The sequence below is a fragment of the Capsicum annuum genome, chromosome 11 (genome assembly GCF_002878395.1).
Source record: "Capsicum annuum cultivar UCD-10X-F1 chromosome 11, UCD10Xv1.1, whole genome shotgun sequence".
NCBI classification, from domain to species: Eukaryota; Viridiplantae; Streptophyta; class Magnoliopsida; order Solanales; family Solanaceae; genus Capsicum; species Capsicum annuum.
In genome coordinates, this window is record NC_061121.1 from 154,445,594 (window position 1) to 154,468,264 (window position 22,671).

General features: G+C 35.1%; 1 pseudogene; it reads left to right on the plus strand.

Moving 5' to 3' along the window:
* Positions 1–22,671, plus strand: part of LOC107852284 — a 92,862-nt pseudogene that overhangs the window by 4,795 nt on the left and 65,396 nt on the right.

Genomic DNA, 22,671 nt, shown 5'->3' on the forward strand with positions numbered 1-22,671 from the left:
ATAATTAGCTTTCCAGCTTTACATTTTTCTGCTTCAAGATTCGTTCAAAAAGAGAAAAAAAAGAAGAAAATGCTCACATTATTCTGCTAATCTACTACTCCCTCCGTCTCAAATTATCCGTACCAAATTTTCTAATTTGATTTTTCATTTTACTTGAATTTTTTCATTAATTAAGAAGAGTCAAATTTTTTATCCATGTTTTACCTTTTGCATTAATTACTTTTTCTTTAAAGTAAAATATAAATATCATTTAATAGGGATATTAGCATGTTATTAATTATCTTGTTAATCAATCTGCCATCTAAATTTGAAATGAATAATTTAGTATGGAAGGAGTAAGTAATAGGTAAAACACCTTAATTTCTAGTGCTTAAATGCTGCAAAACATATTTAATCTTCTTCAAGTCTAGAAAAACACAAATAAAGGTTTGAGATTATCCAATAGGTGCCAAAGTTCTCAAGCTTGATTTTTTGTGGGTACAACTAAGCTATGTGCAATGCCATTAAAGGATAATCAAGGATAGCTGCACAGGCCCACCTCAGTTTCCAAGGATATTTTTGAGCATTCTGTTTCATATGTTCACAGGATTGATTTGTATATTTGTCTTTGCTTGGCTTGTTCGGAACTTTGTTCGTTACATCAACAAAGCACCAATTATCAAAGGCCCAGTTGTATTCTCCCCCAAAATTCTAGCCAAGACTCTCCAATCAGCTCTTGCTAATGAAACCCAATAGCTAGGGTCAAGTACCTATGGGAAATACTAGAGGACTATTATTGACAATTGTCTTACTATTTTAGTCAAGAGGCTGGAACCCTTTGACTCCAGTTCTCCCCACTTACACACCACCAAGTCATTGAAGAGAAAAATATAATTGGATCTTGAAGTGATTGCTAGATTGAGGCACAGGAACTTGATGAGTTTAGGGCTTATGTTCGCGAATCTAGTAGATTCTTTCTGATCTACGAATATGTTCCTACAGGAAGTCTTGAAGATGCAATGAACAAATTAAGGGAAAAGAAATTACAACTTAGCTAGGAAATCCGCGTCTGAATTGCAGTTGGGATTGTTAAGGCTCTTCAGTATCTTCACTTTTCTTGCAACCCTAGGATTTTGCACCGCAATTTGATAACCACAAATGTATTGTTAGATGCTGAGTTTGAGCCTAGGTTGGCTGATTGTGGTTTGGCCAAAATCATTCCCACTTTAAATCTCCCAGCAACATCAACTTATGGTCCTCCAGAATCTTTCCAGACCTGTAGGTACTCCTTCTTCTATTTTATGTGTCACCATTGTTGTTTTTTGGGTACACAAAATCTGTATTTTTGCAACACTACTCCAACACAAGTTCAAAATTAAATCAAGAACACTTATAAAGTTGTCCAATACCTTCAACACAAGATCAAAATAATCTTTCAAATAAATATGTTTTCAGTTTCTTAAAGTAAAATAGATGGAGCAAAAAAAAGCTAAGTCCTCCAAAATCATGGAGTGTACTTAAGTAAATAATTCCTCTCAAGTACCCAAGGTTACGAAATTTTCCTCCCAGGATAAAATGGATTGACAACCAGAACATAGAAGTACCTCAAACTTTTAGGTTTTTTTCAAAATTACTCAACAGGAGATGATCACACTGAGTTTTTAGAAGAAAGACAATATTTTTCTCATGCAGACATTTTTCATTCTAAACCTGTGGAAATAATACAGGTTTATATATCCCTAATCTAAAAGGTGGAAATGGTTCATCCGAAAAGGTGTATCCTTGGGAAGAGTCATGTCTGTTCATTCAAAACATTGTATCTTTTTTCTAAACAGACAGAACTATCCGAACAGTCACTCCTTTTCCAAAACAATGTGTTTTTTACTCAAAAGGTTATGTCCCTCCATTTTCCATTCACACCAATTGAACCCAACAATCCCCTACATGAATAGGGAATGCCTATTTTTTGTAAAACTTTATGGACAAGTATGTGATCATCAAGCAAACAATGACTACATCTGGATAAGTAAGTTTCCCTTTGAACTTTCCATAGTGAACATGTATCGGATGCACTTGGTCAATCGGTAGATTTGATATCTTTAAACCGTCGAGCTTTAATATACACCTAGACAACACTTGTCACACAACCATCCTTTTAGCATTTACGGTTCTCATAGTTTTGTTCATTTCAGCCATGAACATGTCCCGGTCTCATGAGAGCTTAGAAAATAGGCCTTTACTAACATTATCCTTGAAGCGGCTTCTACTTTGCCCTCACATAGGTGATTTCTAAATGTTCAATCCTGTAGATTAAACTATTTGGTCAAATCTGCCAAATTTAGATTATTATTAAAAGACTTCACACCATAAGTCTTATCCTTATTTACTAAACATTGTTTACATCATGAGAATGGGTTGGGTATATTAACAATGTTGAACGTATCAGACACAACTTTGTTTAATCTCCTTGAACCTAGCTCTTGGGATCTCCTCTTTGCTAGGTAGAGTTACCGCTATGCTGACTTGTCCTAGGCCGTAAACCCATTCCCTTGGATGTCCTCTTAAATCCTTCTCTAGACAGGCCTTTTGTAAGTGGATTCAACACATTATCCTTTGACTTTACATAGTCAACAATATAATTTCACTAGAGAGAAGTTCTCTAACATTATTATGTCTTCGTCTTTTGTGATGACATTTATCGTTGTACATCATGCTCCTTGCCCTACCTCTTGTCGCTTGGATATCACAGTGTATATATACTAGTGCCACTAGTTTGGGCCAATAAGAAATATCTTCCAAGAAATTTTTAGAGCCATTCTGCATCTTTATCGACTTTATCTAATGCGATAAATTCTGATTCCATTGTAGAGAAAGCAATACATGTCTGTTTGGATGATTTCCAAGAGATCGCTCCTCCACCAATAGTAAATATATATACATTCATGTATTTTACTTCATTGGATCCGGTGATCTAATTTGCATCACTATATCCTTTAAGTGCCGTGGGATGTTTATTATAATGCAAAGCATAGTCTTTAGTGTATTTATGATACCCCAAAACTCTTTTCATTGCCATCTAATAAGTTTTATTAGGATTATTTATGTACTGAATCAACTTACTAATAGCACATGCTATGTCTGGTCATGTATAATTCATGATATACATTAAACATCCTAACACTCTTACATACTCCAACAGTGAGTTGCTTTCAGCTTCATTCTTTTGAAGTGCAAAGCTCATGTCCAATGGAGTCTTGGCAATACCAAATTTCAAATACTATTTGTTAAGTGCCTTTTTAATATAATAAGAATGTGGCAATGCCAACCCTTGTAGGTTTCTATGGATTTTTATTTCTAAGATCATATCCGCAACACCAAGGTCTTTCATATCAAACTTTCTCTCGAGCATTCATTTGATAACATTTATGTCAAAAATATTTCTACTGATGATCAACATGTAATCAACATACAAACAACCAGTGACTTGGTAATTTGGAGTGTCTTTGATGTAAACACATTTATCACACTTATTTATCTTACTTTAGATGCCATTGTTTAGGTGCTTGTTTTAGTCCATTAAAGTGACTTAACATGTTTACACACCTTATTTTCTTCTTCTGGAACTACAAAACCCTCAGGTTGTTCCATGTAAATATCTTCCTCTAATTCTCCATTTAGAAATATTGTTTTCACATCCATTTGATGAATTTTAAGACCATATACTTCTACTAAGGCAACTAACATCCGAATTAATGTTATTGTCATTACATAAGAGTATGTATCAAAGTAATCAAGGCCTTTCTTTTGTTTAAAGCCTTTTACAATAAGTCTTGTCTTGTATTTTTCAATAGTATCACCATCTTTCATTTTTATTTTGAAGAACCATTTAGACCCTAAAGGTTTATTTTCTGGAGAAAGATCAACAAACTTACACGTATGGTTGCTTAAGATAGAATCAATCTCACTATTGACTGCCTCTTTCCAAAAGGATGAGTTAACGACGACATCACTTTTTAAAATGTTTGAGGCTCATTTTCTAAGCGAAATGTTACAAAATCCGATCCAAATAAAGTTGACTTTCTTTGACATGTACTACGTCTTGGATTCTTATCATTATGTACATCCTTACTTGGTTCATCTTGAGGTCGTTTAGACCCCCCACTAGACTTTTCATGTATAATTTAATACAGATAAATGTGTTCAAAGAATTCAGCATTATTTGATTTAATTATCGTATTTTCATTGATATCCGGATGTTCGAATTTATGAGCCAAAAAACGACATGCTTTACTACTTTTAGCATATTCTATGAACACGCAGTCCACCGTCTTAGGTCCTATCCTTTATCTTTTAGGCATAGAAACTTGGACCTTCACTAGACACCCCCATACTTTGAAATATTTCAAGTTAAGTTTTCTTCTTTTTCATTTTTCATATGGAATTGATTGTGTCTTATTATGGGGCACTCTATTGAGTATTCAGTTAGCTATAAGAATGCTTCCCCCAACAAGTTTTGCGGTAAACCTAAACTTGTTAGTAAGTTATTCATTATTTCCTTCAAGGTTTGGTTTTTTATTTCTATAATACCATTAGACTGAGGTGAATATGGGTCTGTAAGTTGATGGACAATTCCATTCTCTACACATATTTGCACACAAGGAGATTCATATTCTCCGCCCCTATCACTTCTTATCCGTTTGATCTTTTTCTCTAACTACTTTTCAACTATTTTATATTGCCTAAATGCATTTATTGCTTTATCCTTACTATTTAACAAATAGACATAACAGTATCTAGTGCAATCATAAGTAAAAGTTATAAAATACTTTTTGCCACCATGAGATGATGTTGACATCATATCACAAATGTCTGTGTGTATTAAGTCTAAGGGATTTGAATTCCTTTTAATGTACTTATACAGATGCTTACACACACATTTGACATTTTGATTTATTGCACTCAAAGGTTGGAAAATTTTTTAAGTTAGTCAGTTTTTTTTTTGCAAGGTTTTGTAGTTGACATATCCTAAACGACTATACCACAAATCGTTTGACTCTAGCAAGTAAAAATAATCCTCAACTTTCTTTATTTCAACAACCATTACATAAAGTTTGGAAAGGCCCTCATTGAGGTGGCCCTTTCCTACTTATGTTTCATTCTTGCTTATTACAACTTTCTACAAAACAAAGACATACTTAAACCCCCTTTTAATGAGAAGTGTTGTTGACACTAAGTCTTTATAATAGTAAGAAAATGGAGAACTTTGTTGAGAGTCAACACCTTGCCGGAAGTCACTTTTGGGAATATCTCCCCACTTTCTTCAACCTTGTTTATTGTTTTATTTTCCATGAAGATCACTTCTTTGGGACCAACGAAATCATAAGTAGCAAAAGCTTCTTTGTCCGCTCAAACATGTCTAGTGACTCCTAAATTAAACCACCATTCATTTAGATATCCAACTAGATTGCTTTCAATGATCATATCATATACATTTTCAATCTTTCTAGTTATTCCAACATGTTTTTCTAATCTCTTTTCTTGTCCAGAAGACTTCTTCATCTTATTATTATTTGGAGCATTACCCTTAACAGGATTTGCAACCATCATTGATGATTTTTTTTCATTCAACTCATTATCCTCGTCTATTTTGAAATGACTCATAAGATCTTTCTAATCAGACAATTGATTTCCAATAATTATTATTATTATTATTATTAAGAATATGAGGATCTATACTTGTGAACATTTGCATTGCAAGTTTGGCTAGTCAAAATGACATTATTTGCTGCCATTCTTTGAAGTTCACACCAAAATATTTTTCTATTTCTCTGTCATTTTCATTGCTAGAGCAATACCTGAACAACTTAATAAAGCAATATTGGTAGTCATTGGGATAACACCATTCACAACCAAGTCTATTTATTGTTCAGTTTCATTCATCATTTTCTTGTCAATCTTTGACATACTCTTTAGTGTTTCAGAATACTAACAATAAAGAATTTAATCTTTAGCCAACTTGTTTCTAGTTAATGATGAAGTTTTTATATCTTCAAATCATTAATCGAATGAACTATGAAACATGATGAAGTTTTTATGACTTTAAATCATAATCAAATTCAAGTAGAGTAAAATCCCACAGATTTTAAACTCCATAAACCAATACAGAGATCTTAACGAATTGGTGAAGTTTTTATATTCTTTGAACCAAATTCTAATACTGATTTCTCGATGAAGTTTTTATATTCTTCTAATCGAGGGAGTAGAAACCAATACATTTAAGTTTCCACAAAATCATGCCCAATACAGATTAACCAAATACTTGATTTATAAATGGCGATAATTTTTTTTCTTTTACCAAACAAGCACAAAAATAAATATTTTTATACTTTCCTTTATGTTATTGTTTTTCTCAATTTTGATAAAATCTATATTTTTCAATAATAACTTCAAACACAAGTTCAAATTAACATATGAACAATCAAATAAAGTTTTAACTCTATATTTACAACATTGAACTTTTAACAATAAGTTCAACCTAACTTATGAACATCAACAAAATTAAGTTCAAGCTATTTTCGGGAAAATAGCAAAACCAAAAGTTAAAAACTTCAACACAACTTCAGCCAACTTATGAACTATCAAAACTAAAGTTTCAAGAACTTCAAACACAAGTTCAAAAAGTTGAAAAACTTTCAATATGAAGTTCAACTATTTATTGAAAAATATTAAATAAAATAATACAGATTAGTAAATTATTTTCTTAAGATTGTTGTTCTTCGGGTACACAAAATCTGTATTTTTGCAACACTACTTCAACACAAGTTCAAAAATAAGGCAAGAACACTCACGAAGTTGTCCAACACCTTCAACACAAGATCAAATAATATTTCAAAGAAGTATGTTTTCAGTTTCTTAAAGAAAAATAGATGAAGCAGAAAAAAGCCAAGTCCTCCAAATTCATGGAGTGTCCTTAAGGAAATAATTCCCCTTAAATACCCGAGGTTGCGGAATTTTCCTCTCAGGATAAAATGGCTTCACAACCATAATGTAGGGGTACCTCAAACTTTTTGGTTTTCTTCAAACATACTCAACAGGAGATGATTACACAAATTTTTTAGAAGCAAGAGAATATTTTTCTTACGCAGAAATTTTTCATTCTAAACCTGTAGAAAAAATGTAGGTTTATATAAACAATCTACGCAGATACATATTTGATACAATAATTGTATTGTTTTTATACAAGTATATAATTGTAATTTAAAATTTTTTTAGAAAAATTTAAAAAGGCAGGATCAAATGTTAAAAAATGGTAGAAATGGATCAACAAAGCAAATGAGTACCCACATGGAAATTCATTTGCCGAATGGCCATGGGGTCCTTTTTGCAAAAACCCTGGTTTTAGGGTTCGATAACTTTCCCATAGCTTTTAGATGTTATAAAACATTTCATCAGTTATGACTCAAACTATAATTCTATTCAATTTCAAGAAAAACTTCTTTTTCCAATTTCACATTAAGATTTTTATTTATCATCTTTTTGGTATATTTGAATTTGTTCATGAGTCAAGAGTATGTGTTATGGTCTTAGCTTAGAATTAGTAGTAGACATTTGTAAAATGATTAATTAATCAAAGCAAAAGATCGAATAATTTGAACAAACAAAGATTAGAGAAGAATCTTATAACCTTGGCCGAGTGTACGATCTTGTCAACCAAGAGATAAAACATGACCGAGCTTGGGTATGATAATGAATAAGTAGTGAAAAATGATAAGGAAAATGCTAAAACTTAAGGACCAAACTAAAGACATTTTTTTTCTTCTAGGGTAAGAATGAAAAAAAGTCAGATCCTTTGCAATGGAGAAGGGGGTCTCTATTTATAAGGTACAAATATTGCATTTTAGTCAATAGAATAATGTTTTTCTTTGATCCCATAATACCATATTCAATGACCCTTGTCCACTTGTACTTAAACTGTTGGGGAATGCCAGTTCAATACTATGTGTTTGATGTGGTTTAATTTAAGGGTTGCCTTGGTACTTATATCGACTGACATACATTCCTCTTTATTAGTCCTTTGTATGCGGTCGCTATCACTAGCTTTCTTAGGTTACTTTTATTTTTGCCCGAGTATCCATCTCTTAAGTTTGGTTATTCTTGAGACAATCCCCTTAAGGGTCAACCAAGGTTATACTCAACTCAACTCGACTTAATCTCATTCCAAGATATTTTTATCCCATATAGATAGTTCCTCCATCTATTGTGCACAACATCATTTTGGTCAGGAGATGGAATGTAACGCTTGGGATCCCATCCCAAGACGTCACACGGTGCTTATGACCCCAAAGGACAACAAGCTAACCCTTTACTATACCTATACCTGTACACTGCATAATATCAGAAATAAATACAAAAACTAGCCATAAGGGTCAACACATCTATGAATACTCATAAGACAGAAAACTAAATACTAATACATCTGTCTGAAAAGCCTCTAAACTATCTGAACTGTAGAGTTGAAAGGGCAGGTACCTAACTAAATCCCTCAACTGAAAATAAACAAAGTTTGACGCAATAATAATGAACTGAGATTCGTCCTCGAAAGAAAAGGAGAACTGCTGAGGATACTCTGGATCCTGTGCCTCTGAAGCTATAGTGTCAAATAGAACACCATAGCGCAAATGTGTCAATAAAGGAATGTATCGAGTATGTAGACGAGGTAGGCTAATGCAAGGGCTCATGCATACATAATATCTAAACTGAATAATCATGAAGATGCCACATGAGAACACATATAGGAATTCACAAACCATGAAAATAATTATCGCAACTCTAGATAGTGAAACTCGGATACTACTTTACTGCAGACTGAACTAACTACTGACATTGAGATATTGAATCATTGACTCATCTGATACTAATAAATAAGAGATTGGACGTACTCACATCAAGGACTGAACTCTGAGCTTACTGCTTTCGACTGACACAATTAGAGATCAAATTTTCTAATAGATTATTCCGGAAGAGTTTATCAAAGATAAAAAGTATGATCATGTTTGAATTTGAAAACAAAAATACTCAACAGAATCTAAGATGGAGATCAAGCCTATCTGACAGGAGATCTCTAGATATGATAATAAGAATACTCAATATGGTCTGGAACTGAGATCAAGCCTCTCTGGCGGGAGATATCTAGGTATGATAATAAGAATCTGTATAGGAGACCAAGCCTGTCTAATAGGATGGTCCATGAAGAAATGGAACTATCTGAGTTACTCACTGAGATAGACGACTGTACCATACAATCCTAATTTTTAAAGATTAATACTAAAACTGTAATCGTGGGAGTAGTTACTAAAACGACATTCCTCAACCTACCATAGAGGGGTCCAACCTATAACCCCAGCTGGAAGGGTATCAATACCATGCCATGGGTAAAGACCTCTCTGGTCAAGCCTCTCTGATGGGATGAGTCTCACAGGAAGTCGGCCTAAGGTAATATAATAGTTAAACCTCTCTAACAATGACAAGATCTACTTATGGGGACTCCTGTATCCTGCGTTGGCTATGCAGTTCTGGAGTTCAGGGATTGCTCCTAGCGACTCGGCCTCTCTGATGGGAGAGCCGCCATTCCTTCCTTCGCTCAGTGATATCTTCTACTCCCAACTAAAAGACTCTAAACTAAATTCTTAATTGAACACAACTAAACTGAATCTAATACTGATCATTTTTCTCAAAAGATCTGACTGAGTTACGCTGAGATTACTTAGTTCCGTAACTGATAGAAAAGGTATCGAATCATGGTATCTGACTGACGATACAGAGTTTGAATAGATTACTCGAATCGCTTTTCATATTAGAATTAAATCAGTTGAATACTATTAGATTTGAGCTGATTACAAGACTGAGGCTAGATTACTAGTGATACAGAGATTACAGAGGTAATAGAGATTACTAAGCTTTCTTAAGTTCTACACTTATCTAAGGATATAGAGTTCTATAGTTCACTGAGTTTTGAGAATCATGGATCGACTGGAATTATCAAGAAAATGACACAAGCTCTAGAAAACAGCTCTATTGTAGGGTATAAATACCCCCAAGACTCGATAGCATAAAAGTAAAGCATAATCATTCATTCATCATCAAGATCGTTCATATATCATCATAATCATTCATGCATCATCATAATCATTTATTCATCATCATAATCATTCAGCACATCACCTTAAGTATTTAACGATCACAAAAATCTTATTTATCATCACAGTTGCCAAGGGGTCACTTTAAGCATCTCAAAAACATAATCATATAATAACGTAAGGGAAATATGCTACTAGATTATATTCCATTCAACAAGGTTTTAGCTCAACTATTTCTTACCTATATCAATCTTGACATGTGTTTGGATATCACATGGCTTGAGGAAACTTCATACTATCATGGAATAATTCATTCAATTGGGCATTTTATCAAACACTAGGCATGTATAGACTAACTCACAATTTGGGGTTTCATCTTCAGTATGCTACAATGGCTCTTATGCTTCACCTAAGCTCTTTATCAAACCTAAGGGGAACATGCTTCACTTATTCAACCATTTATACATCCATTTGACATGAACACATCACATAGAAAGCAACATAAGGAAGATTCATCATAAATATAACATGGATTCCACCTACTAGGGTTAAGGATCATGAGTCTTGTAAAAAAATATGAATCAAAACTCAACACCACATTGAACATCAATTTCAACTCATACAAATTATTAACAAACCGTAAACATAAAAATCTTTGAGTTTTGAAAAGGGTTCTTGAGATTCATGGATAAAAGGACCCAAGAATCAACATCTACATACCTTAATCTTTGAAATTGGATAAATTCTAATGCTTGTGACTCTATCCGTACTTGTAATAAATAATTCTCGAATTCCACACTATGAGGAACTTGATTCTTGAAGAAATATTGAAGATTTATGGATGAATTTTTGGAAGATTAGGGTTTTTGAATGAAACCTTAGTTATACTCTCTTTAGAGAATTGAAAGAGAAATGGAGAAATTAGGGTTTGAAGATAGATTCTCATATTTATAAAGGCTTCCAAAAGGTGGGAAATGACCAAAATACCATTACAAAAATGCCCTTAAATTGCTAAAAAAAATAGCTAACAATATCCTTGACAAGCCATCAAGTTGGTGATAGGCCGTTACGAATTGTCATCACAAAAGGGTAAAATTTTGAGTTTCTAGTTAAGGTTGATGACATTGATGATAGGCCATCATGGGCATGATGGCTTGTCACAAAATATCATCACCAGGGTCAGAAATCTGCCCAGGTCTGACGACATTGCTGATAGGCTATCACGGGTGTGACGACTTGTCACAATTGTTGTCACCAATTTCCCAGTCAGACATGCTAGAGTAAAATGGGTATAACTTTTTTCTCCAATATTGGGTTTTGAAAAAATTAGTATCGTTGGAAAGATAATTCAAATAGCTTTCATTTGATATAAGTTGGGTCTCTAATTTGATATATACAAGGAGTTATGATCGATTGAAGTTGACCTAAATTTTTACAGTCACTAAATCTTAAACGATAGGAAAGATTTCAACTTCCTTGAATTAGGGGACCTCTGTGATCTTAATTCATTCTCAAATAGATTCCCACACGATTCAAAGTATTTCATACTTGGGAAGATATTTCTGAAATATTTAGACTAGGATTTTTTCACTTTACCAAATACGCTCTAAGGCTTAGACTGGAAGAGAATTTTGCGGGGCATTACAACAACAACAACAACAACAAACCCAGTGTATTCCCACTTATTGGGGTCTGGGGGGGGTAAGATGTACGCAGTCCATACCTCTACCTCTGATGAAGTAGAAAGGCTGTTTCCGATTGCGGGGCATTACATGAAAATAAAATATTCTCATGACATTTCTATGATGAAACAAGACACTTCCAATAGGGAGGGTCCTTTTATCCTACCATGGAACTTATATAAGAAAATCATATAATATGCCTATCGAGAAGTATTGAACCATCGGTTGTTAGTCTTGAGACCACGTTGTTGTAGATGCAACCTTGATCTATGTCATGTCAATCAAACATGTGCCTTCTTATTAACCCACAACTTTCTCTCTCTTGATCTCTATCGTGTCAATCGAACAAGGGTCGATCCCAATATTATGGGGGATATCCTAGGGGTGAAAGAAAAACCTAGCATGGGTCAATCCTGATTTATGTATTTATGAGGACTGTATCCCCGGGGACAAAATACTTAGCATGATTCATCCTTTTTTACCACTGATCAACTGGTCATTTGTAAAGTCTTACAAAGTTAATAATGCAAAGAATAGTAAAGAAAACAAAATAAAGTAATGCACATGGTTCCACAAGTATAAGTAAAGGTGATTTTCAATTATTATCTATACAGTTGTACCTGGTTTTACTTGAGCTCTTATTTCACATATGGTTACCTTATGCCTTACATATTTAGTATATTTTTTGGTACTGATGTCTCTCCTGGGGGACACTATGTTTCATATCACAGGTACATCTATTCCAATTAATAGATCTCCCTAAAAAAAGCACATTTTACTTAGGGGTTATTGGTGATCTCTAGGTTGATTCGGGGCATTACCTAGTCTTAGCATGTATTTGATAGTGTATTATATTTAAGGGTATGGCGGGTACTTTCCCAATATAAACTAATGTTGTCTATCTCTTAGACACTTTGTAGACTATTATTAACATAAAGCATGGTGGTGTCTCATTCTTTAGTAATAAAGGCCCCAACAGCCAAGTTATGTATGTCTATTATGGGACAATCTATGTTGGCCTTTTTAAAAAGAGTCATACCTATACTTGTTAGAGTCTTATAATTATTAAATTTACATGCATAGTAATCCTAAGATATAAGTTGGTTCTCTTGAGTCTTTAGGGCATCGGGTGCTTGTCCTTCTTACAGGCATAGGATACATGCCAAAAGAAATAGATATTGGATCCTATATTAATGTAATTCAATAATGATGTGGGTAGGCATAAGGTGATGCTTTTCGAGATTGGTGGTGATGGTATCTTGAGGTACCAAGGAAGTTTGTGTGTTACCAATGTCGATGGTTGTGAGGAAGAATTTTGATCAAAGATCATGAGTCGTGATGTACTATTCATCCTAGTTCGACAAAAATGTATCACTATCTTAAGGAAATTTATTAGTGGAATAATATGAAGTAAAATATGGCTAATTTATGGCTAAGTGCAGAGTGTGTCAGAAAGTAAAGGTGGAACACTTGAGGCCCCTGGGTTGACTCAAGAAATTGATTTGCCTGTGTCGAAATAGGAAATAATAATATGGACTTTATTACCGGTCTTCCGTGCTCGCCAACAATTTGATTTCATTTAGGTCATCGTGGATATGATAACTATGTTAGCTTATTTCTTTCCTGTGAGAACAAATTTTTCTGCTGAGAACTAGGCAAAGTTATATCTCTAAGAGATTGTGAATTTTCATGGTGCATCAGTTTCTATCATTTCTAATCGTGGTACCTATAATACCCAGTACTTCTACCTAGCTTGAAATCATCCCAAGAATGTTAGAAACTTACTTTGAAATATGAATCCATTTTTGTACACAAGGAATTTCAAATATTTTTGCCTTTTTTCATGTGAGAAATTGAATTATCTTTCCAACAATACTAATTTCATCCAAATTTTGCATCGGAGTAACAATTTATGGACGTTTTTCTCAGAACTTTCAAAATCGCCCAGGTGCGATGGCCAGGTTGATGGACCGTTGCCTTGAACGTCGTAGCCAAGTTAGTGAGTCAACCTTCTGGATAAGGTATGATGGACAGGCTGACGGACCATCGAAGTTGCAACGGACCATTTCCCAAACTGTCGCTATAAGATAGCAAGTCTTTTTTTTGGTCCATATATGACGGACAAAACGACAGACCATCGATCCAGTGACAAACCATTGCACGAGCCGTTGTAGGTCCCATTTTATGAATTTTAAGTCATTTTAAAGGGTATTTAAGTAATTTTCCACATGTTTTAACCACTAATTATATCAAATCAAGGCTCATAAGTTCATTATTCATTCATAACATCAAATTAGGGTTTTCTCTCAAAGATAATCTTCACGAACAAGATCCAAATCCTTGTTCAAGAACATAAGAGATTCAAGTTCTTTAAGTCCAAAAACTTCAAGAAACTCACAACCCAGGTATGTCATGTGTTGATTCATGGGTCCCTTTCACCCATGAAGCTCAATAATATCTTTTCAAATGTAAGATTTGTGTATTTATGGATGTTCATGATTTAAATAAAACAAAAATTCATGTTCATAATGTTGTGGGGTTTTGATTCAAGTTTGAAATTACATATTCCAATGATTGACCCTAGGATGTGATAATTTGCATAAAAATCATGATAAACCCTTAAATTTATATGTTGATTATTAGATGTGTTGATAATTGTATAACCAAAGCATGTTTCCCATGTGTTTGATTAAATGCATATGTGAAGGAAAAGTGCCATTCTAGTATGATAATACGAAATCCCCATTCATGTACAAGTTTATGCATGTTATGTGTTTGATGAAATGTCTTAGTCAATGAATTGTAGATATATGTGTAGCCACTGTGGTGCTTTAGCACTTGTACTTCATAAAATCCCCATCATATTATATTATAGATTGTCGATGTTGGTCATGTATTCAAGAAAGTCAAGCTTTGTCAGTTTCATGCTATCGAGTCCTTCGGGTACTTGTACCCAACAATTAGCTGTGTGACTAGAGCTAGTGTCATATATCAAGATACTCACAGTCAAGCCATGATCCATAGAATTTAGTCAGTGTCATGACTCAGGAAATTTAGTAATCTTATTAGTATATCGTCAGTCCACGGAAATTCAGTTAACTTAGTCCAGTCAGCTAAGTTAATCATGTTCAGTGTCTATTCAGATGAGAGTAGAAATTAGCACTAAAAAAACCCAAGGATGGGAACCCACCTGTCATATGAGGTTGTGATTCTTAGAAGCAATACTTGTATTCCATTACTCTGTAGCCAGCCTAGGTTGAGACATCATAGCCTATTATAAGAGGGAAGATGAGGTAGCTTAACCTGTTATATAAGGGTTCCCACCATTCTCACTAGAGTTACCTGTTATACGAGGTTTACTCATAGATTGTCCTTACCAGTGGTGCAGTATTGACACCCTTCCAATTACGATTACAGATTGGACCTCAACTCAGCCATAATGGCGTATTTGGGGCATGTCAGTTAGATGACTACTTCCTACAATTTTAGTACAGAATCAGGACTGTCAGATATAGTTATTCAGTCTCTATAATAGAACTCAGATAGTTTTACAATATTTAGGACTATCAGATATAGTCAACTCAGAATAGTACGGAATTCAGCTAGTTCCATCAGAAACTAGACTATCAGATACAATCACTTAGTATTTGTTATTTCAGTTATATGCTTACCAGTATCACATGTTATCAGTACTTAGACTCAGTAATCATGTTATCATGAACTTAGTAACTTTTATTATGTGTTTATGCATATATTCTCACGTTCATATTATTCAGTTAGTTAGTATAGTTTATGCATGTGAACCCTTTACATTCAGCCTACCTCACATGCATACTAGTACATTCAAACGTACTGACGTTTTTATACTGTGGTGTTTTATACCAAATGTTCAGAAGCATGAGATCCAGAGCATCAGTAGCATTCTAGTATCAACAGTTAGAGTTAGCAGTTAGTCCTCATCCTTCGAGGACATGACCATTACTTTAATATCTAATTAATTAATTTATTAGTTGGAGTTAGTTGGGGACATGTCCTATCAACTCCTTATTCAGATAGTTCAGTCAGTTAGAGGCTTTTCAGACTACGGTATATTCAGACAGTTTATTTCAATTATTTTAGGTATTCCATACCCCCTATAGATGTTATGTTTTGTCAGTTATGTTACACTTTTGTAACTTATGACCTTAAAGCTTTTATTTTTGTATTTATACAGTATATTATGCGATGTTCAGGTACATATATCAGTCATAGGTTAGCTTTTGGTCCTTTGGAGTTATGAGTAATGTGTAACATTACGGGTACCAGATTCAGGGTGTTACAAACTTGGTATTAGAGCCTAAGGTTCAATAGTGTCCTAGGAAGTCTGAAAGCCGCATCTAGTAGAGTCTTATATATTGGTGTATTGCGCACCACATTTATGTGCAGGAGGCTATAAGATGTTTTAGGAATAGTTTCCCTTCTTTTATTATTCATGTCGTGCCAGTGAGCATAATCTCCAGTTAATCTCTCAGTTTGGTCTAATCTATTTCTCCCTTTCTTCTGTAGAACATGTCTCCTAAAATAAGAAATGGGAATCAGTCAGCCCCTCAGCTCGAAGAACCTTTGGGTGAACATGTTTCTCATGCAGAGTTCAGAGCTACATTCACTACTCTTGCTTATTCAGTTGCTACTCTGAATGAATGACCAACTGTTGTTCTGGCCAACCCAGTGGCCAATTCAGCTACAGCCAGGATTCGGGACTTCACCCAAATAAAGCCTGTATTCTTTCTCCGGTCTAAGTCAAATGAGGACCCTCAGGAATTCATCGATTAAGTTTAGAAGGTTACGGATATCATGTGTACTACTTCTAGTGAGAGTGAAAAGATAGCTGGATATAAGTTGTAAGAAGTTTCTCACAGTTGGTACAAACAGTGTAAGTCAGAGAGGGTTGTAGATACAGGGCCTATTAAGTGGGAGGAATTTGCTACTGCATTCTTAGATAGATTCTTTCCCCTAAAGCTGATAGAAGTTAAAGTGTTAAAATTTATCAACCTATGGTAGGGCAACATGACAGTGAAGAGTATCCACTTAAGTCTACTCAATTAGTCAGATATACTCCTTATGTTGTTGCAGATAGCAGGGCTAAGATGAGTAAGGTTGTTTCTATGGTGAATAATAGTGTAGTTAATAAGTGCAGATCTGTGATGTTGAATAGTGACATTAACAAAGCCAGGCTTATGACCCATGCTCAATAGATAGAAGAGAAAAAGATTAAGATAAGGGAGAAGTAGAATAAGAGAGCAAGGACAGGTAGTTTAAACTTTGCTCAGCACAAATCAAAAGGAGAAAAACGTTCTCACTTTCATCCAAAGTCATCCGTACCAACTCCTTCAGCTTGTGCTTCAGCTCCTAAGTTTAGGGATGGTAATAAAGATAGAGTGTCACGCTTTAAGTATCAGGGAAGTGTCAGTAGTGCCTGCACCTATCTAATTTCCCAGAATTGTGGCAAGCACCATCAGGGTATTTGTAGAGCTGACAGTGGTATTTGTTTTAGATGTGGCAAGCCAGGCTATAGAGTTAAAGACTGTCCTCAACCAGGTCCTCAGGGTTAGCAGAACCGTTTGTCAGCTTAGTCCAGTCACCCAAACCAGTGGGATGCCACATCCAGTGCTACTAGTGGGCAACGCCTAAATCAACTTTATACTCTCCAGTTTCAGAAAGATCAGGAAAATTCTCTTAATAAGGTTACTGGTACGTTACAGATCTTTTATGTGCATGTTTACACTTTGTTAGATCCAGGAGCTTCTTTGTCTTTTATTACTCCCTGTATAGCAGTTGTTTTTGGAGTCAGTCTTAGAATTCTAGCAGAGCCCTTTTCAATCTCTACTCTAGTGGGTGAATCCATCATAGCCTGACGGGTATACAGAAATTGTCCGGGTATGGTATCTCAAAAAGTCACTTCAACAAACTTAGTCGAATTAGAGATGACTAATTTTGATGTCATTCTCGACATGGATTGGCTTCATTCCTACTATGCCATAGTTGACTACTAAAACAGCATAGTCTAATTTTAATTTTCGAATGAACCTGTTCGAGAGTGAAAGGGTAGTACTTTAGCTTTCAGAGGTCAGCTTGTTTTCTACCTTCGGGCATGGAAAATGATATCTAAAGGATGTGTGTATCATCATTTCCAAGTTAAGGACACTAGTTCCAAAACTCCCAGTCTTGTATAAGTACCAATCGTGAATGAATATTCAGATGTCTTTCCCAAAGATCTTCCAGGAATTCCTTCCAAAAGGGAAATAGACTTCGATAATGATCTTCTTCAAGATACTCAACCCATATCTATTCTGACATATAGAATGGCACCAGAAGAACTCATAGAACTGAAAGAGCAGTTGAAGGATCTCTTAGATAAGGGATTAATCAGGCCCAGTATGTCCCTGCGGGGAGCACCAATCTTATTCGTGCACAAATAAGATGGTTCTCTTAGAATGTTCATTGATTACCGTCAGCTCAATAAAGTCACGGTCAATAAAAAGTATCCTCTTCCCAGAATTGATGACTTGTTTGACCAACTTCAGGGTGCCAGCTATTTCTATAAGATAGACCTCAAATCAGGCTACCATTAGCTCAGAATCAAAGAATGTGACATTTTGAAAATAGCCTTTCGTACTTGGTATGGTCACTTCAAATTCTTAGTTTTGTCCTTTCGTCTTACAAATGCCCCAGCAGCTTTCATGGACTTGATGAACCAGGATTTCAAGTAGTACTTAGACATATTCATCATAGTCTTCATAGATAATATTTTGGTCTATTCCCGCAATGACTGTGATCATGTAGACCATCTCAGAATCATACTTCAGAATCTTAGAGATCATCAGATTTTCTCCAAATTTAGTAAGTGTGAATTTTGGCTAAGGTCATTAGCATTCCTTGGTTATATCATTTCCAGTGATGGCATTAGAGCTGAACCTTAAAAGACCAAAGTAGTAAGAAACTGGCCTCGCCTTGTATCTCCATCAAATATCAGGAGTTTCTTGGGTTTGGCTGGTTATTACAGACAGTTTTTTGAGGGATTTTCTTCTATTGCATCCCTTATGTCCAGATTGACCCAAAATAAAGTCAAGTTTTATTGGTCAGATACTTACGAGAAGTGTTTTTAGGAGTTGAAACTCGACTTACCTCAGCTCCAGTCTTAGCTCTTCCAGATGGTTCCAATGGGTTCGTAGGGTATTGTGATACATCCAAAGTAGGTTTGGGTTATGTCCTCATGTAGAATGGTAAGGTTATAGCCTGTGCCTCTAGACAGCTTAAACCCCATGAGAAGAATTATCCTACTCATGATCTTAAGTTAGCAGCCGTAGTATTTGTCTTGAAGATTTGGAGGCATTATCTATACGGAGTTCATGTGGATGTATTCACAGATCATAAGAGCCTTTAGTATGTCTTTTCTCAGAAAGATCTTTATCTTTGTTAGAGAAGGTGGTTAGAGATCTTGAAAAATTATGACATGAGTATCCTTTATCATTCGGGCAAGGCCAACATCGTGGCCGGCGCTCTCAGTAGACTGTTTATGGGTAGTGTTGCTCATATTAAGGATAGTAAGAAGAAGTTAGCTTAGGAAATCCATCAGCTTGCTAGACTAGGTGTTCACTTAGTCGATTCATAGGAGGGTGACATATGGGTTCAAAGTAGTTCAGAATCATCTCTAGTTTATGAGGTAAAAGAAAACAAAGATAGAGATCCCAGCCTTTCCAAGTTAAAAGAGTCAGTCAAGGAAAAAAAGTAGAGGTTTTCTCCCAAGGGGGAGATGGTGTTCTCCGTTGTTAGGGTCGTCTGTGTATTCTAGGTGTAGATGACTTAAGGCAGTAAATTCTTGCAGAAGCGCATTGTACACACTACTTTATTCATCCAGGGACCACAAAGATGTACCACGACTTGCGGGAAATCTATTAGTAGAGTGGGATAAAGAGAGATGTTAGAGTTTATGGCTAAGTGCTCTATATATCAGTAGGTTAAGATAGAGTATCAGAATCCTAGTGGGTCCATACAAGAGTTCAATATTCCTACTTGGAAGTGGGAAGAAGTGAACATGGACTTCGTTATGGGTTTTCCTCATACTCGTCGCCAGTATGATTCAGTATGGGTCATTGTCGACAAAATGACCAAATCAGCTTATTTTCTTCTAGTCCATACCTCTTATTTAGCCGAGGATTATGCCAAACTCTACATAAGAGAGTTTTTCCAATTTCACTATGTTTTGTTATCTATTATCTAAGATACGGATACCTAATTCACCTCTCATTTTTGGAAAGCATTCCAAAAGGGTCTTGGTACCCAAGTTTATCTTAGTACAGCCTTCCACCCTCAGACAGATAGTCAAGTAGAAAGGACCATTTATACTTTAGAAGATATGCTAATGGCGTGTGTAATTGATTTTAAGGGTGGTTGGGATGACCACTTGCCTTTTATTGAGTTTGCCTACAACAATAGCTATCATTCCAGTATTTTGATGGCTCTATTCGAAGATCTCTATGGTAGGAGATGCAGATCTCCAATCAATTGGTCTGAAGTTAGTGAGGCCTCAGTTATAGGGCCTGACTTAGTATTCGACGCTTTAGAGAAAGTCCAGTTGATCAGAGAAAGACTTTGGGCTGCTCGAAGCCAAAAAAAGTCTTATGCAGATGTATACAGAAAGGCTCTCGAGTTTGATATTAGTGATTATGTCTATCTAAAGATCTCTCCCATGAAAAGGGTGAATAGACTCAGTCCCCAATATATCATTCCCTTCAAAATTTTAAGTCGTTTTGGCAAGGTAGCTTATGAGCATGAATTGCCTTTAGATCTTGCCTCAGTTCATCCAGTCTTCCATGTCTCTTTGCTCAAGAAGTGTATAGGTGACCCAGCAGTTGTTGACCCTATTTAGAGCATAAATATTTAGAACAAACTCTCTTATGAAGAGATTCTAGTCAAAATTCTTGACTACCAGACACGTAGACTGAAGAACAAAGAAGTCCTATAGTCAAAGTTGTTTGGCAACATCAGTCCATTGAGGAAGCTACTTGGGAAACAAAAATAGACATATGTACCAAGTATCCTCACCTCTTCTATGTCAAATGAGATCAAGCTCAAGGTAACAATTCTCTTTAAGATTTTTAGTTTCTTGTTTAGCTTTCAGTTACAAGTTAGTATGCAGTTGATGTTTAGAATTCCATTATAACTATGGTATTAAGTACCATTGCATAGTCATTCATGAATTCATGTATCAATTTAGCTATGTAATCGTGCATCAGACATGCATTATCATTATGAGAACCTTGGTTCATCAGAACACTAAGTCATGCAGTCATGAATAAGTTATATATGCATTAGATATGCATGATCAGTATGATATAATCAGTTATTAGTTATGTCAATCAAGAGATTATGTTCCAATTGTTCATGTTTAGTATGTACTTCAGTTTATATTCTTCCCTCTCACTTAGTCTTATCCGAGGACGAATATTCTCATGGGGGAGGTATTGTAAAACTCTGTACTTCTACCTAGCTTAAAACCATCCCTAGAATGTTAGAAACTTACTTTGAAATATGAATACATTTTAGTACACATGGAATTTTAAAGATTTTTAACTTTTTAATATGTGGAAAATTGAATTAGCTTTCTAAGGATACCAATTTCATCCAAATCCGGCATCAGAGTAAAAAGTTATGGACATTTTACTCAAAGCTATCAAAATAGCCCAGGTCCGACGACCACGTTAATAGACCATCGATCTAGCGATGAACCGTCACCTAGACCTTCACAGCTAAGGCAGTGAGTCAACCCTCTGGTTAAGGTATGACCAACAGGTTGACAGATAGTCAAATTTATGACGGACCATCGGCCAAGCCATCGCTATAAGATAGTAAGTCTTTTTTGGTCAACGTACGACGGTCAAAATGATAAACCAATGAGCCAATGTCGAACTATTGCATGAGCCATTGCTGGTCCCGTTCAGTAAATTTTAAGTTTTTTTTAAAGAGTATTTGAGTCTTTTTCTACCCGTCTTAACCCCTAATTATATTAGACCTAGGCTCATAAGTTCATTATTCATTCACATTATCAAATTAGGGTTTTCTCTAAAAGATAATCCCCAAGAACAAGATCCAAATCCTACTTCAAGAAACTAAGAGATTCAAGTTCTTTAAGTCTAAGAACTTCAAGAAACTTGCAACCCAGGTATGTCATGTGTTCATTCATGGGTCTTTTTCACCCATGAAGCTCAAGAATCTCCTTTTAAAATCTAAGATTTATGTATTTATGAATGTTCATGATTTAAATTGAATAGAAGTTCATGTTCATGATGTTGTGGGGTTTCAATTCATGTTTGAAATTACATATTCCAATGATCGACCCTAGGATGTGATGATTTTCATAAAAATCATGATAAACCCTTAATTTTACTCATTGATGAAGGTATCCATGATTATTAGATGTGTTGATGATTGTAAACCAAAGCATGCTTCCTATGTGTTTGATTAAATGCCTATGTGAAGGAAACGTGTATTATAGTATGATAATATGAAATCCCCATTCATGTAAAAGTTCATGCATGTTAAGTGTTTGATGAAATGTCTTAGTCAATGAATTATGGATATATGTGTAGCCATTGTGGTGCTTTAGCATTTGTACTTTATGAAATCCCCATATAATTATATTATTGATTGTTGATGTTGGTCATTTATTCAAGAAAGTCATGATTTGTTAGTTTCATGCTATCGAGTCCTGTGGGTACTTGTACCCAACAATTATCAGTGTGCCTAGAGCCAATGTCATGTATTCAAGATACTCTTAGTCAAGCCATGATCCATAAAATTCAGTCAGTCTCATAACTCAGGAAATTTTGTAATCT